The sequence below is a fragment of the Panthera onca genome, chromosome B4, assembly GCF_046562875.1.
Source record: "Panthera onca isolate mPanOnc1 chromosome B4, mPanOnc1 haplotype 2, whole genome shotgun sequence".
NCBI lineage: Eukaryota > Metazoa > Chordata > Mammalia > Carnivora > Felidae > Panthera > Panthera onca.
Genome location: NC_138345.1, coordinates 48,496,223 through 48,512,779, shown reverse-complemented (window position 1 = coordinate 48,512,779; position 16,557 = coordinate 48,496,223). Strand labels below are relative to the sequence as shown.

General features: G+C 40.4%; 1 pseudogene; it reads left to right on the top strand.

Moving 5' to 3' along the window:
• LOC132695391 (sterol-4-alpha-carboxylate 3-dehydrogenase, decarboxylating-like) overlaps positions 1-15,029 on the top strand; it is a 28,806-nt pseudogene extending 13,777 nt beyond the window's left edge.
• Positions 15,030-16,557: the final 1,528 nt, after the last annotated feature.

Sequence of the window (16,557 nt, the reverse complement as noted above, 5' to 3'; positions counted from 1 at the left end):
CTGCTACCTCCTACGCTACTAGATTTTACTATAATTAAGCTCTCAGCTTCCAACTTAGTACGACTGTGATCTCCAGCAGCATTTCAGATATAGAAAGCCTGAAACACATTTCCGCGTGTCTTTATGTGTAGCTTGGTCTTCAGAAAATTTGCAAATGAAAATGAAACTCTGAAATGATGTCTAAGTTTCTACATAAAGAGGAGGTGGAGCTAATCCAGTCACTGTACGTATATCTACGCTTCTGAATTCTGCCACATATGGTATATCCCCGAAAGAACTGGGTGCATCTTAGTCGATGTCGTTTTTCCTCTTGGCCTGGTGCTAAAGTCTAGACTGCTGAGGCAAACATGTTTAGTTATTTTGACTAGGGTTGAGCAAATAAGCACTAAATCTTGCCTCAAAACTTGAGCTGATCCTCATCATAACCTTTTAGGAAGCTCCAAAAGGTCTTGTTGCCTTAGGTTTTCAGACTGGTGCTTCACTTGTTCCCCTGTTGTCTACCAGCCAATTCCAGTCCTGAAAAAATATATATGCTTTAAGAAAGGTTTATTGGCCCTCCATACAGGATATAAGGGGGAAAGGGAGGAGGGGGAGGGGAAATCCATGATTGTTCTGTGTAGGGAGTTACTGAAAATATCTAAAAGTTTTTGCCAGGCAAGTATTCTTTCCACCATGGAACACAAGCAGCTTATAGACATATCGTGATCTTATTACTGAGATTTAATAAGATTTCCTTTTTGGGAAGGCCTATACCTGCACATTGAGATTCTCAGAAATTCCTTTAGATGGAAGATGCTAAGAGTTGAATTTTACTCTCCCGTCTACCCAGATATAACTGTTCACTCTTGGATGCCTTATAACTGCTGTTGAGCCCCGGGGTTAGGTGATGAAGGATGGCCTGCATTTTAATTAAACTACATGATTCTCCCCGAGGATGGATTTGACTCTCTCTGCCTCCAGGTCCTCCGTAGTTTTGAGTTACATGCCCTCAGCCTCAGACTTACATGTGAGGCACGGCCATACAAAAATAGTAATTCGTGACGCTTTTATGGAGAACACAATCACAAGATATGGTCTCATGTATTACTTTAACACGACAACCTGAGATAATCGGGTCTGGAAACAGAGCCCCATTTCATAGATAAGGAAACTAAGCATAAAGTCATGATTTAAAGACCAAGAGGTGAGCAAAGTGGGATCCTAGGTTTTCTGACTCTCCATTGTGGTTTTCATCTGCTGGTTATCTGTGTAAGCACTAAAGGGAAAGCCACATTGTTCTCAATATTTCATCTTCCTTTCAGCTTTCTTTCTCCCCCTCATCCCTGCCTCCCCCTCATCCGGTCTTCTGCGGTTCTCTGGAAGTTACCTCTGTGTCACAATAACCAGTTCACATTTACCCTTTGTAGCCACTTCCTACAGCTTCCTGAACTTCTGGTTTTCCTCAGCTCCAGAAACCTCTCATTCTGTCAATGCTCTCTTAGATTCTTGGAGCCAAGTCACATGGAACTGACGGGACATAAACAGTTCAGTACAGTTGGGGTGCCTGGGTGGCTCAGTCGGTTAAGTGTCCAACTTTGGCTCAGGTCAAGATCTCACAGTTCATGAGTTCAAGCCCAGCATCGGTTCTGTGCTGTCAGTGGGGAACCTGCTGTCAGTGGGGAACAGACACCCTCTGTCCTTCTCTCTCTCTCTGCCTCTCCCCCCCTCAGAAATAAATAAACATTAAAAAAAAATAGTTCAGTGCAGTGGTTCTCAACCAGGTGATTTTGCCCCACGGGAGAACTTTAGAAGTGTCTGGAGCTATTTTTGTGCTCCTGGCATCTAACAGGTAGAGATCAAGTGCTGCTAAATATCCTACAATACACAGGGCAGCCCCCAAGACAAAGAATTACCTAGCCAAATGCTAATAGTGCCCCCAAATGTCAAGGTTGAAAAGTCTTGGCTTAGAGCAATAACCCATCCCATACAACAATATCTATTACAAGCATTTACCCAAAGGAGGAGCCAATGTCAGGTCTTTTGATCACCACGTGGTTGGAGAAAATGATAGGTTTCAGCAGAGGAGATGGGGTAGTGGAAGGGTATGGTGGTGTTTTCAGTCATGTCATGGGATGAATAACCTACTTGGATTGGGTTAACTGATAACTCTGGACACCATAAAGCCACATTCAGTTTGCAGCGTTGCTCCATGGCAACACAGCAGAAACTTGCCACAAGGGGAAAGTAGAAACACCAATAACTCCAAAATTCTCTCTTTCAGAGACACCGAAGGTTTGTTACAAGGCTGCCCCACAGTGGGTCTCCAGCTTCCGAAGGTGACCTCTTGGCAAATGAGTCGCCAGTAACCACATAAGATGAATATGTGATGGGCAACAGCCTTGAGGATCAAAAGACAAAAGATACGTTAAATGTAGTATCCCATGGTGAGGAACACATTGCAGACATGAGAACTTGAGTGTGAGATCCTCAGTCTGCCTTACTGGATCTGTCAGAGCAGGTGGTCATGTAATTTCCATTCATTCTGTACAATAAGACATCTTTAAAAAATTCATTCTGGGACCTATGCCATGTACATTTCTAACCAACAGTACAAAATTCCATTCCATCTCGTGGACAAAGAACAATTTGCTCTCAGCTACACCTTCCTTTCTTCCTTCTCTGACATCAGTTCTGTTCTTGGTACCTCCTCTTGAGCCCCACGTGGAACTAGCTCGAAGACAAAGATGTCTTTTGACCTTGCTATGCCTCCACTTTCATGTTCATGACACGTATTTACAATATTCGAATGAGTGATCATCACTTAATTCTAACACATTTTTCAGGAAAGAGCATTTTCTTTAAACATTTTACTTTCCAACTCTAATTATCTCAATCCCAAGAATTTCTCCCTTCCCATTTAGCTAAATCCAGGGGCCACTCTTTATTATCTACTTTCTGGATCCCAGTTTTATACTTGACATTTTTCTATGCTATGTGCTTAACCACTTTCCAGCTTCAGCTGCAGTCACGCTCAATTTTTATCTTACTGCTTCTTTATGTTACCAGAACACTATATGTACTCACATTGCTTCCTTTCCTTCCGTGTGTACTATAGGACTGGAACTATATGAGGATGTAAGTTCTAGTTGCCACCAAGCATGGAAAACTGCATTTATTTTGAACTTGCATTCCAATTGATGGTAACCCACTAGTTACAGGTTAGTTTATCTACTGAGATAAATGGGCTTGAACTAGCTACTAACGTTTCTCCTTTCCACAATCAATTTTGAGAAACAACTACATAAGGGTGTGGGGGTGGGGAGTAGGGAGGAGTGTTTGTGATTATAAGAAAGAGAGAGAAAGTAGGAAATTATTTTGGTGTATTTAAGGGTGATAGAAGTTCTTTTTCTTAAATAAGATCCTATCTGTGACATTGGCCTATGTAGTACATAGAACATAGCACAATTTCCCCTTGTTCTTCCATTTCAAGATTCAAAGTACAAGGATCATGCTAAGGAAAGAGGGATTTGGGGCTGCATTAGTTTCAGTTCACTATTGGAGCCTCTTCCAGTGGTTGACCCTTATTTTTCCTTTGGCAAGGATAAATTTTTGTTTTGCTTAGAAAATCTTTTGCTGTTGGCTGTGGTAGACATTTCAAAGAAGGACAGAATGAAGGAAATGGAATGAACTGTGTGATAGAACATTTTCCTTGATTTTTTCCCCTCACAGTAGAAGAATGGGGGGTCATTTAGGATGAGAAAAATAGGATGTGTTTTGGCCTCCCTGAAGCAAGCACCATATTATTTTGCCTTCCCACAGAGCCTAGTTAAATTTCTATAACCAGTGAGTGTCAGGAAAGTATCATTATCTGACGGTTTTTGTCCCAAAAGTCCAAGAAAAATACTCAAATAAGAATTTCATGTGAAAATATACATTGTACCTTTATAAGAAATTACTGTTTAGAAAGTTAAATGAATCCACCCAGTGAAAAGTATATATGGCTTTAAACCTTTCAGTGTGCTGCTCCCTAGTGAGCGTTTGTTAAAAAGACAGCTAGCTCTTCCAGAACTGTACCACAGGCAACAACACTGGGGTCTGTGGGGCCAGATAGGTAGTGGTGTTGGTGGCAACGGGCAGAGGGGATCAGAAAGGGCAAGAAATCCACCAAAGACCCTGAGACCGAAATACAGAGACCAAACCTGGGTGTTCAATGACTACTTATGAGAAGTATCACCACATTAATAGATTTTGCAGACTAAGCCAGCCCCAGGCCCAAGCCATGGCAAGCCCAGTGATCACGTAGGCACTGTCTTTTGCAAACTAGGGACTGATGGGAGTAACCGAGAAGCAATGAGCAACAGATTGGTCTACCAGTTGGTGTAAAATAAACAAAAAAAACCCCGAGGTTCATATACAGTCAGAATCCTGTCTTGAACAGCTGCCTGCATTCTTAGAAATACACCAACTATCCACATTACCTGCTCATTGTAAGTGGTGTCTTCTCACTTCCTTTTATTATTAAAAAAAAAAAAGTTTTTTTGAGAGAGAGTGCATGCAGATGAGCAGGGGAGGAGAAGCAGAGGGAGAGGGAGGGAGAGAATTTTAAGCAGGCTCTGCCTCAGTGCTGAACCCAACACAGGGCTCAATATGGCAACTGTGATATCCTGACCTGAGCCAAAATGGTTCAACCAACTGAGCCACTCAGGTGCCCCTTCTCACTTCCTTTTAGTCTTTAGAGTTACCCTACGTACACACAAAAAATTATTGCAGGAAAGATGGAATTTGTGTCGTGTTGGGGAAGGGTTGTGTTTGGGCTCCTGCAGTTAGCAGGCCCAACACGGGCACTCTGTCAAACATGAGTTGTGGGTAAACTGAACCACAGCTTAAAAAGGATGAGGAGTTTGGTGGTTTCACCACCCCAGTAAGTAGTAAATCTTTTGTTTCAGCATTCTAAGGTAGCCTACTGTCCCCTACTTCGGTGTGGAATTAGGAGACTAACTTCATCAAAAAATAAAATAAAAAGGTAAAATACATTTTAGATGTCATCTTCTTACATAGCAACCCCATTCCCTTTTGACATTTTTATTATTTTTTTAATTGTAGGAAACATATTGGCTATTATTTTTAATACCTACTGTCTATTTAAAAAAATTTTTAATGTTTATTCATTTTTTAGAGAGAGAAACAAAGTGTGAGCAGGGGAGGTGCAAAGAGAGAGGGAGACACGGAATCTGAAGCAGAATCCAGGCTCTGAGCTGTCAGCACAGCTGACATGTCCAACATGGGGCTCAAACCATGAACCACGAGATCATGACCTGAACCGAAGTAGGACGTTTAAACAACTGAGCCACCCAGGCGCCTCTGTCTCTTTCTTTTGTAAGTTTTGGGGTTTGTTTGTTTGTTTGTTTTGTCTTTGTTTTTGTTTTTTTTTTTTCAATAATCCCCAATACCCAATGTGTAGGCTCAAACTCACGACCCCAAGATCAAAGGTCGTGTGCACTTCTTTTTTTTTTTTTTTTTAAATGTTTATTTTTGAGAGCGAGAGAGAGACAGAATGCAAGCAGGAGAGGAACAGAGAGAGAGGGAGACACAGAATCCAAAACAGGCTCCAGGCTCTGAGCTGTCAGCATGAAGTCCAATGTGGGGCTTGAACTCATAAACCATGGGAACATGTTGGTCGGATGCTTAACCAACTGAGCTACCCAGGCGCCCCAGGGGTTGTGTGCTCTTCTGACTGAGCCAGACAGGGGCCCCTACCATGTGTTTCTTTAATCCTAATAATAACAAACCCTGGATGTAATCTGAATTGTCCAAGAGAGTTGCCCATGATTAGGAACCTAGTACATGGCAGTGCTGAGAATTAAATGTTTTGTCTAACACTAAAGACACTATGCTCAAGTGGCTTTCTTGCTTTCTTTCTTTTTAAGAATCATTTCTTTTCAAGACATACCTAATTCTGTTGCTCTTTGGAAGATAATTAGTGAAGTGGATGAATTAATATGACCAAAGATGACCCTCCCTCTTCTCCTGAGTAACATGGGCACTTGTCACCATGACTTTTTGAGATGATGTCTGACCCAAGGGGGTCAATGGACATTTCTAATCAGCCATAAAGAGAAACTAAAACCGTGACAAAATTGTAGGCAAAGTAATTTCTGGACAGATGAAACCTTACAATTCCTCTCAAAATAAACCAATACAGTAAAACCTTGGATTGCAAGTAACTTATTCTGTGAGTGTTCTGAAAGATGAGCAAACATTTCTAATAAATTTTAAGTTGATAAGTGAGTTATGTCTTGCAATATGAATAGCACCTGATGTCAAATGTCACATGATCACTACTGAGCCAATGGTTCTTCTCTCTCTCTCGCTGTGGGATTGTGGGTGCTCGGATACTTGGTCTCAGGCCGTGATGTTTGGCAGAAATCAGTGATTTTTCAGAACGTTGGAAAGTGCCCACAACTGGCACTGGTGTATTTTTTTTTTTTTTTTTGGTCACTTCAAAGGACCTTTGGCTACTCCTTTGCTTTTCCATACAAGGGTCAGCTTAGGAATGCTTTGCTTCATTCTAGGTCATTGGATAGCTTCCTGGTTAAAGTTGTACAAAAAGAAAAGATTCCATTGAACCAACAGACAGCAGTGATTCCATTAGTGATAGTGGAAATCATCCTACACAATAATCCTCTCCTCTCTTACCTCCCTCACACCAACCACAAAGATTTTCAAAGGTAAGTGCAGGTTAATTTGTTTATTTTTCTTTATATTTTGTATTTTATTTATTATTTTGTATTATAGTACTGCAGTCATTTTTATATGAAAATTTTTCGTTGTGGAACAAATCATGAGTTTCCATTATTTCTTACGGGGAAATCCGCTTTGATATACAAGTGCTTTGGATTACATGCATGTTTCTGAAACGAATTATGCTCACAAACCAAAGTTTTCCTGTATTTGTTTGGATGAGTAGACCTTTCCCCCTTCCTCCTCTTATTAAACCCCTTTGTGCAGGGTAAATAGGGTCTGCCACAATTCACATCCATCTGGAACTTCACAATGTGCCCTTATTTGCAATAGGGCAGTAAGGAGAAGTAATTAGTTAAGATGAGGTCATACTGGATTAGAGTGAGCCATCCAGTGACTGGTGTCTTTATAAGAGAAAGGTGGAGCTTCAGACACAGAGACATAGAGGAGACATAAGGGACAGAGACTAGACTAATGCAGGTACAAGCCAAGGAAAACTGAGGGTTGGCAGAAGCCATCAGCAGCTCGAAAGAAAGAAGGAAGTTTTCTTCCCCTAGAGCCTTCAGAGGGAGCACAACCCTGCCAACACCTTGACTTTGGACGTCTAGCCTCTGAAATGGTGAGAGGATAAATTTCTGCTGTTTTAAGCCACTCATTTTGTAGCACTTTGTTATAGAAGCCTTGGGAAACTAATATGCCCGTTGTCACTAATTGATTTATCCATGCAGTTATCTCCTAGCCACTTGAAAAAGCATAGAATCTGAGAGAATGAAATAGAAAATAATGAAGCTTCAGTGGCTGCCAAAAGCATAGGAGTGAGCCATCCCATGTGGTTGGTGGACAAATATGGCAATCCAGGAACTGAACTGAAGAGAAAGCAGATCAAAAATATGATATTATTGGGGCACCTGGGTGGTTCAGTCGGTTGACGATCCGATGTTGGTTCAGGTCATGATCTCACGGTTCATGAGTTTGAGCCCCACATCATGTTTGCTGCTGTCAGCACAGAACACATTTCAGATCCTCTGACCTCATCTTTCTGCCCCTCCCCCATTCACTCTCTCTCTCTCTCTCTCTCTCTCTCTAAAAATAAATAAATAAACATTTTTTAAAAATATGATATTAAAGTGAGACTACCTGCCATTCACTTTTGTCTAAAGGTCCAGGTTGATGATAGTCAGCCCTGCCTATGTCCTGAAAATCATTTAGGAAAATTAGCATGCTTATTTTATGTAAATAAAACCAATTTCCCCAATAAAAAAATATCTAACAAACTTTGATTATAATTTGCTAAACCAAAACGTACATTTTTAGATAAATGAGTGAATTTTCAAAATAAATAAACTTCAAAAATTGATATTCACGTGAAAGTCTTCCTAAAGTCAACAGTCAATGTGCGTTTATATTAATTCTAGCCAGAAAACTCTTTCAAAATGGTATTTATACAAAGAGTGCTTTGCTTAAGGTTTCATAAAGCCCTTAGTGAATACTTGTCGAGGCTCTTTGGAAAAACAAAGTTGGAGTTAAAGTTGATTGCTTTCTCAGAATAAGCAAGCAGGAGTCTTGGATGGAGTGTGGAAATCCCTTCTAGCCCCATTCATTATTAAGGAAAAAACAAAAAGACTTCGTAGTTTAATAAAAAGAGCCTTGTGCCAAGAGTCAGGGGACTCCATGTGAATTACAGCCCAGGCTCTGACATTGATTTACTGTATGACTTTAAGGCACACATGTCGTCTCCTAATATCCCAAGTTTCCACTCACTTTTTGCTGTGTAATACTGGACAAGTTATAACAATACTCTACCTTTGTTTCTCCACCTATCAACTAAGGATGACATACTCTTGCCGAATTACTGTGAGGATAAAATGAGTTCATATGTCTAAAGCCCCGAGAACGATGCCTGGCATGAAGTGGCTAGAATTAGTAGCTGCAATATTGCATGGCTTCTCTCCCTTCTAAACCTTAAGCCTCTTAAGGATAGGAATCATACCTTATGCACCTTGGTTGCTCTCAAAACACCTAGAAATGTATCTTGCATAAACTAGTTGCTCAATAAGTATTTGCTGAACTGAATTTAAACTTCAAGGACAAAGTCTATATATTATCTAGCTTGTTGGGGTGGTATTCATTAATTTTTTTTTAATCCAGTTATCCGGGGAAAGAAGAGAGAGCATCGTTTGGGAAAACATCTGTGAACAAAGGATTCCAATGAGAAAAATACTTTAACGAATCTCCTAGTGAGGGCAGAAGACTTTAGCTCTTTCGACAGCTTCTTTCCCATCCTGCTGGTGGCCTCTTTCTCCCAGGAGAACTAATAGTAAATTCTTTATTGCTTTGGCTTTATTGCTTTTAGCTCTGGAAACAGTGTGCTTTCAGGCAGTAATTATATTTCATGTATAAATATTATTTCTAAGAGAAGAGCTAATAGCTTTTTTGTAATGCTATCTGTAATTCTGTAGTTGCTAAATTTATGTGTCAGTTAGAATCTTGAAGTAAACAAAATTTATAAATTGATTCCTTTAGAACGATGTAAGATCTTGCTAGACTCTACTACTGCTCAGATAAGAACAACTGAATTCATCAGCTAAGCCAGCAGTGAAATTAAAATACAGTTGAATATTCTGAGCAGTCTTTGAGAACTATGGCAAATTATAATAAAACCCAACACGTGAATGTTAGTCACTTTGTCAAGAAGTCAGGTTGTAAGTTACTCAGCCTCCTATTCAGTCACAGGTTCATGTGTTTCTTCCTAAGTTAACTTCAAGTTAATTTTCTCATAAAAATAGTTGAGATGGGAAAGAGTCTTTAACCTTCATAGCAAAGAGTTCAAGTAATTGTAAAGAAGAATATAAATTACGGGTAGCACTACTAAGCTCTCTATAGGGTCAGTTGATGGAAATGCTTCTTAAGAAGAGGTTAATGTACACTCTGATGTCTTAGCTGTAATAACATGTCACGGTGAGGATAGGATAGCAGGTTGGATCCTATCTTCATACAGAGGGCCTCTTAAGGAAACTATGTGCAATGGCCTTCTCAATGCTAAGGAGTATTAAATATTTGCGCACTTGATTAAATATACACTTTCTCTCGAGAGGTAGCATTATGTCATGATAAGCTGCATAAGCTCTGAGGACAGAACTTGATGGGTTTATATAAAAAAAACTGAGGCGCACAAGTTGTATCAGTTGTTTTTTTTTGTTTTTGTTTTTTTTTTTTTTGCATTTTTGAAATGGACAGTAGCTAGGAACATTAACTGGGTTAATACAACTGAAGGATCTAGCACACCATAAAAGATCAATGGTGTTTGCCATTATATATTACTCTTACTATTTAGAATTGTTTTATTTAGAATAATTATTAGGATTATTCCATTTTGAATCATTATATTATTTAGATTTATTAATTAGCTCTCTCTTGGCTCTTGATACTTTAATTTTAGCTCAGGAACTCCAAACTACCATCGGTTTTACTGTCCTGAAGAGGCATTCTGACAACCTTCTGTCTACGACGACCCTAGCCAGGAAAATTCTAATTAGCCCGGAAAGAAGGGAAAATCTCTTTGAAAAAAAAAATTAGAAGACCAAACAAGAATAAAAGCAATTATAGTCTGAAAAGAAACCCTTACCCGGATTTTGCTCTCCAAGGTTTCAATTACCTGCAGTCAATCACAGTTGGGAAGCACATGATCCTCTTTCTGATGGTCAAGAGTAGCCTAAAGCTACTCACAAGGCCTGTATCACTCACCTCACTTCATGTCATCATGTAGGCACTGTATCATTTCCTGTCATCACAAGAAGAAGAAAGGTAAGTACAGTACAGTAAGCTATTTTGTGAGCGAGAAGGCCCACATTCGTATAATTTTTATTAATGTATTGTTATACTTTCTACTTATTCGTTATTGTTGTTCATTTCTTACTGTGCTTGATTTATAAACAAGACTTTATCGTGGTTGTGCATGTCTAGGAAAAAACCATCATATATAGAAGGTTCAGTACTATCCACAGTTTCAGGCCTGTATGGGGGGTCTTAGAACCAATCCCCTGCAGATAACGGGGGGGGGGGGGGGGAGCTGCACAGAATACAGCCTTCCAAAGTGACTTGTTACTACTTCTAAGGGAGCTGAGGTCCCTGGGAATCCTCTGTAGTCCCTGGGGGCTCCTCTATTCTTAGAAGCACAATGAACTCAAGCAGTTTTCCTCTCCTTCTCTGAGCTGTGGCTTCTGTTTTCATCGACCGGGATGTCCTTTCCCCAAGACCTGTTTCAGAGAGGATCACAATTCTCTCTGACCTTTTCCTCTTTGTGCTATCTCCCCAAATTAGCAAACAACCCACTCTCATCCAACGATTTTATTACTAATTACCATACAGTAAAAGAATGGTGCCAAAATTTTTGTTAACAGAAAATAAAATTGGAAGCTACAGGGTTCCCAGAGTTCTCCTGGAACTCTGGGGTTTTGACTCTGAATGCCTTTCTTGGATGAGGCATGGACCCCACTCTCCTCCGGTGCTGCCATAAGTCTTAAAGATGAGATTTACCAAAATATCATCCGTTACTACACTTTTGCCAAATCCTTTTCTTTTTGAAAACTCTTCCAAATAGAGATAAAGACCTAATTAAGGTGGATTGATTAGGCTTTTCTCAAGTGAGTGATGTGTATATCAGATGAATTCCAGGCATACATCTGTCTTTTGGGGCCATCTCCGTGTTCCTCTACTTCTGTACATGTAACACTGGGTGTTAACACTGGGTGGTGCCCATGTATTTCATGACTCAGTTTCCATCCTTTATTCCAGTGGTTCTGGAATGGTAACACTGGGTGATGCCCATGTATTTCATGACTCAGTTTCCATCCTTTATTCCAGTGGTTCTCAAATTTCAGTGTGTATCACAAGAGCTTGAGAGCTTGTTAAAACGCAGATTACTGGTCCCTGCTCTCAGAGCTTCTTAGTCAATGTCAGGGATAGGTCCCAAGAAGTTGCATTTCCAACCAGCTTACGGGTGATGCTGATCCTGCTGGGAGCACTCTAAGACCCTTTGACTTACGGTCCTCCTATCCCGGTTTTCCTTTTTGGTCAAATGGGGAGAGCCTTTCTGTAGAACGAAGTCAGGGTCAGAGAAATGAAATAAAGAGAAAGGGAGGAGAACGTGGGGAGAAACCTAAACACAACTGCTCAACTCTGGGGTCCATCAGGGTCTGCAGCCAGCTCCAACACTCTGTTTCCCAGCTATATATTAAAAGTTATAAATATACTTTTCTTTTATAAATATACTTTTTGTTACGCCAGTGTGAGTTGGGTTTATGCCACTTGCAACAAAAAATGATACTGCCAATATAATCTCAGTTCGATGTACTATGATAAAAATGTCCACTCAAGAACATCTCCCATTGCTCCTGTAGGTAATCAAAGATGTAATTTCTCCACATCCCTTAATCGGCTTTGTCAACAACAAATATCTGTTACCAACTTAACAACAACTACGTGTTTGTTTATGGAGATCTGATGGTAGCTGAAACAGATGGAAATTCCCCCAGGTAGATATAGGCACACAAGGCAAAGTTGAGCATGTCTTTGGCAAGTCTAGAATCATTCATCCATTTATTTAATAAATATTTGTTAAATCACAACTATGGGCTCCTCATTAGGCCAAATGCTGGAATGAAACAGTGGAAAGACCTCTTTATTCCTTAAGTTGGGGCAACAGAAACTAAGTCAGTTACAAGAGGGTGAGATCATTGCTCTACAGGCATTGCACAGGACCATTGGTTCTGGAGTGAACACACAGGGCCACCAGGGCACCGGGCATGTGCTCTGTAAACCATCACTCTGAGTCAAGTTTGGGGTGATGGTATGATGCAGTGGACATGGATAGGTTTTAGTGTGTCAAGGGACAGGCTATGGGCTGTGGACAAACTTGGCTTTGAGGCACAGCCCCACTACTTTCTAGTCTAGTTAGTGACCTTGAGCAATTACCATCTAAGCCTCAGTGTATCTTATTTATAAATCGGGCTTTCAATATTACGTATCTTAGGTAAGATTGCAGTAAGAATTGCACTCCAGCACCCAATGTATATAAGTGTTCTTTCAATGTTTGCTAAAGAAAACACCCCAAAATTATACAATTGTAGTAAAACAGTAAAGGAAGTGCCCATCTTCTGCTGGAAAACTACTTACAGAGGAAATGTGAAACCTGAAGTTCTAATGACCCAGTTGACATTAAAATTAAATAAAGGAGGAATTTCTGAGTAATCAATAGTTTCAGATCTGAAACTCTAAGGGGCATCTTTAGGAATCAATATTGATGCCATAAAATCTATTGAAAATTACAAGAGATGGCATGATATCTGTTTTTGAAATGGAAAAATAATGCAAATCAAAAAGAAGTTGCAAGAGACAATAAGTCCTCTGTGGTCTTCATTAATGGAAAAAAGGGAAAAATGCCCCACAAGATTATGCACAAGAGCACATCAGCTGTTATAGTGGAAGGAAGGAAAATAAAAAGACAAAACTTCAGGTTTTAAACTTAGTTTTGACAAAGGGCTAGCTCCACCACTTTCTAATTGTGGGTGATTAAATTCTGGGCTCAAGACTTGTGATAAATTATGTCACCATAACATCTACAAACACAGGTTTGTGGGGAACCAATAAAAAAATGCATGTAAAGTGTCTACAGTAATGCTCTGCACCTAAGAGGCACTTGGCGGATAGGAGCCCCAGAAATTGGTGAGAGAGAGAGGAACACTTTTATGTCCTCTCCATAGGTCAAGCAACACTCTCTACTGATGGCTGGAACCTTCCCATTATATCACGTTTTCATCTTTTGCTGAATACAAGGAAATGCTGTTATCAGCAAAATCAAATGGATTGCTGGACCTTAGGTCACAATTCAGAGACAGAAAGCCTACTGTGGGCATAATTGTGAGATTACACAGAACTTCAGCCATCGTAGATGGCCATTTCTGTCTCTTGTCTGGTCGCAGCCCAGGATTTCCTAATGAGCTGTTTGGAACCCAGCAGGAAAGGATAGCTTCCTAAAACATGGTTTTCAAATTCTGTGTACTTACATCCTTCTTGCCATGAACAGACTCTGGCAGGAATAAGCAAGTGGTCTGTCAAGATGAGGCCCTCCTGAAAACTACTCAAATTATTCAATCTGAATTTTTTTTTTTTACCTGTCTGGGACAGGATTATAAATCTATAGGAAGTTCTTCTCTCCTCCAGTATCATGGAAAGAGATGATGATCTCAGAATTCATGGACCATTCAGGTTTTTTTTTTTTTTTATGTTGCATTTTTAAAAAGAGATGCTCTGAAGAGTAAAAAAAAAAAAAAATTGATCCAACTGAAATATATTAAAGTTGATGAAAGGAATTATGGTATTTGTATTCTGTACATGTTTCCACGTGTGTTATGTAGTTAAATACCCATCATCAGAAAGATCTTTTAAATTAAAAGAAATCCTGCAATTACAATTAAATTAAATTGTAGCAGCTCTGAAAGTCTGTGAATTATTAGAGCCTTAAAATATAAAATTTGGTGGGACGCCTTGGTGGCTCAGTCGGTTAAGCAGCCGACTTCGGCTCAGGTCATGATCTCGCGGTCCATGGGTTCGAGCCCCGCGTCGGGCTCTGTGCTGACAGCTCAGAGCCTGGAGCCTGTTTCAGATTCTGTGTCTCCCTCTCTCTGACCCTCCCCCATTCATGCTCTGTCTCTCTCTGTCTCAAAAATAAATAAACGTTAAAACAAAATTTAAAAAAAAATGTAAAATTTGGAGAAACACATATAGCTTTAGGACAAAGAACATGACAAGAATCTTTGTCCACTGGAGTCCAGTTCAGGAAACTAGAAAGCATACTAATCATTTAACAGATAGACATAGTATAAAGTAATTATCATCAACTAAACAATTACCTAAGTAAATGTTAGAGGGTGGAAAATGCGAAAAGGGGACATTGAAGGGATTAACACAGAGAACTTCCAGAAACAGGAAGCACCACGGGGAAGGTGCAGTGGAGGGGGGAACTTGGGGGTGGAGAACGGGTCCTCAAAGCCCACCAGACCGCTGCGGAGACGGCACTGCCTGGCTGGTGCAGACAGCTCTGCAGAATCGGGGAGGGCTTAGAAGGAACTGGAGAACAGACTGGAACAGTCACGGCTGCCAAAAGAGAGCAGCTGCTGCTGGGCATGCTGGTGACAGAAACCAGAACAGGAACGTCCAGGCAGTCCCCTTCCAACCTCACAGCATGCCCCCAGGGCTTCCTCCTCCAGGCAGCCCAAACTATATTTCCTAGCCCTGTGTCACAAAGCTGAAGACAGAAAGCTGGGTTTGGAATCGAGACTAACTTCATAAATCAGCACAGTATCTTCTTAGCAACGACTTTGAGTAAACGGAGGCATTCACAAATCACAGCTGATGGTTCAACTGGCACCTGAGGTTTGCAAACAGGGAACAGCACTGCTGAGTCTAGAGTAGGAAAGCCCCTGTCTATGCCCCATTGATCTTTGCAGCCATCCATGCACACAAATAATCATCTCCTTCATTTATTCATTTGTGTATTTATTAACCAAGAAATATTTATTGACATCCTTCCATTTCCAGGCATTTCTCTAGGTGTTGGGGTGGTTATAACAGTGAATAAGACAGACAAATCCCCTGTCCTTCTGGAGCTGACATTCTAATGGGGAAGACAGACAGAAACAAATACATACCAATGGCCGGTAGTGCTAGGTCCATGGGGGAAAAGGGTATTCAATTCACTTCTTCTTTTTAATGTGATGAACACACAGAAAATTCTAGAAAAACAACTAATGGCTCCAGTTCACCTGGATTGACATTTTACATTAACTTTCTGTTTTTCATAAGCCATCATTCCAACTGTCAGTGGCTCGTATTAAGCATTCTGGCTAACATCATCTCCCTGATAAAACAACAAGACCTAAGATTTGTGGCGTCCTGGGAAGAACCAAAGACAGACACATCAGCTCAAGCCCAGCACACTGAGGTGGGCGGGTGGCAGGACACTCTCTTGGAGGATGTTTTTGCATCCCAGACATACTCTGTGGTGTCTGAAATGGTCTCCTCAAAGTTGGTAAAGAGTTACGGACACAGATTATACAGGAGAATGAAATCCCAGAGAAGATGAGTTAGCAACTTGTCCTTTTTTCTTTTTAACTTTTTTTAAATGTTTATTATTTTTGAGAGAGAGAGAGACAGAGCACAACCGGGGGAGGTGCAGAGAGAGAGGGAGACACAGAACTCCAGGTTCCAGGCTCTGAGCTATCAGCACACAGCCCGATGCTGGGCTCGAACTCATGGACTCACGAACCATGAGGTCATGACCTGAGCCGAAGTCTGCTGCCCAACCGACTAAGCCACCCAGGTGCCCTTCAACTTGTCCTTTTTTTTTAAAGCTTCAGTGGCAAATCACCTGTTTGTAGCTTAATGTATAGTTAGTTGCCTAGATAAAAATATGGTAAAATGGTTGTTCCAGCTCTGCTATATTTTTACTTTGGGCAAAATAAATACCACAGATGCCTGGACTCTAATTTGTTTTGCTTCTTCAAGGCACTATGACTATTAAATTATGGAGGATATTAATTAAATCTCTATGAGTGTGCATGTGTGTCGTTACAGTAACATGTGTCAGAAAGAGTAACTGAGACTCCAGCATACGTTTACTGATCCTTAATTAATTTAAACTCTGTTTAATATAAAACATCAGGTTATACACACTACTTAAAATGCTATAAATACAATATTTATTTCCCGAGGGATTAAAAAAACTCTTCTCACCATATTGCTTCTCATAGCTAACATTAAAACCCACATTCTGACTTC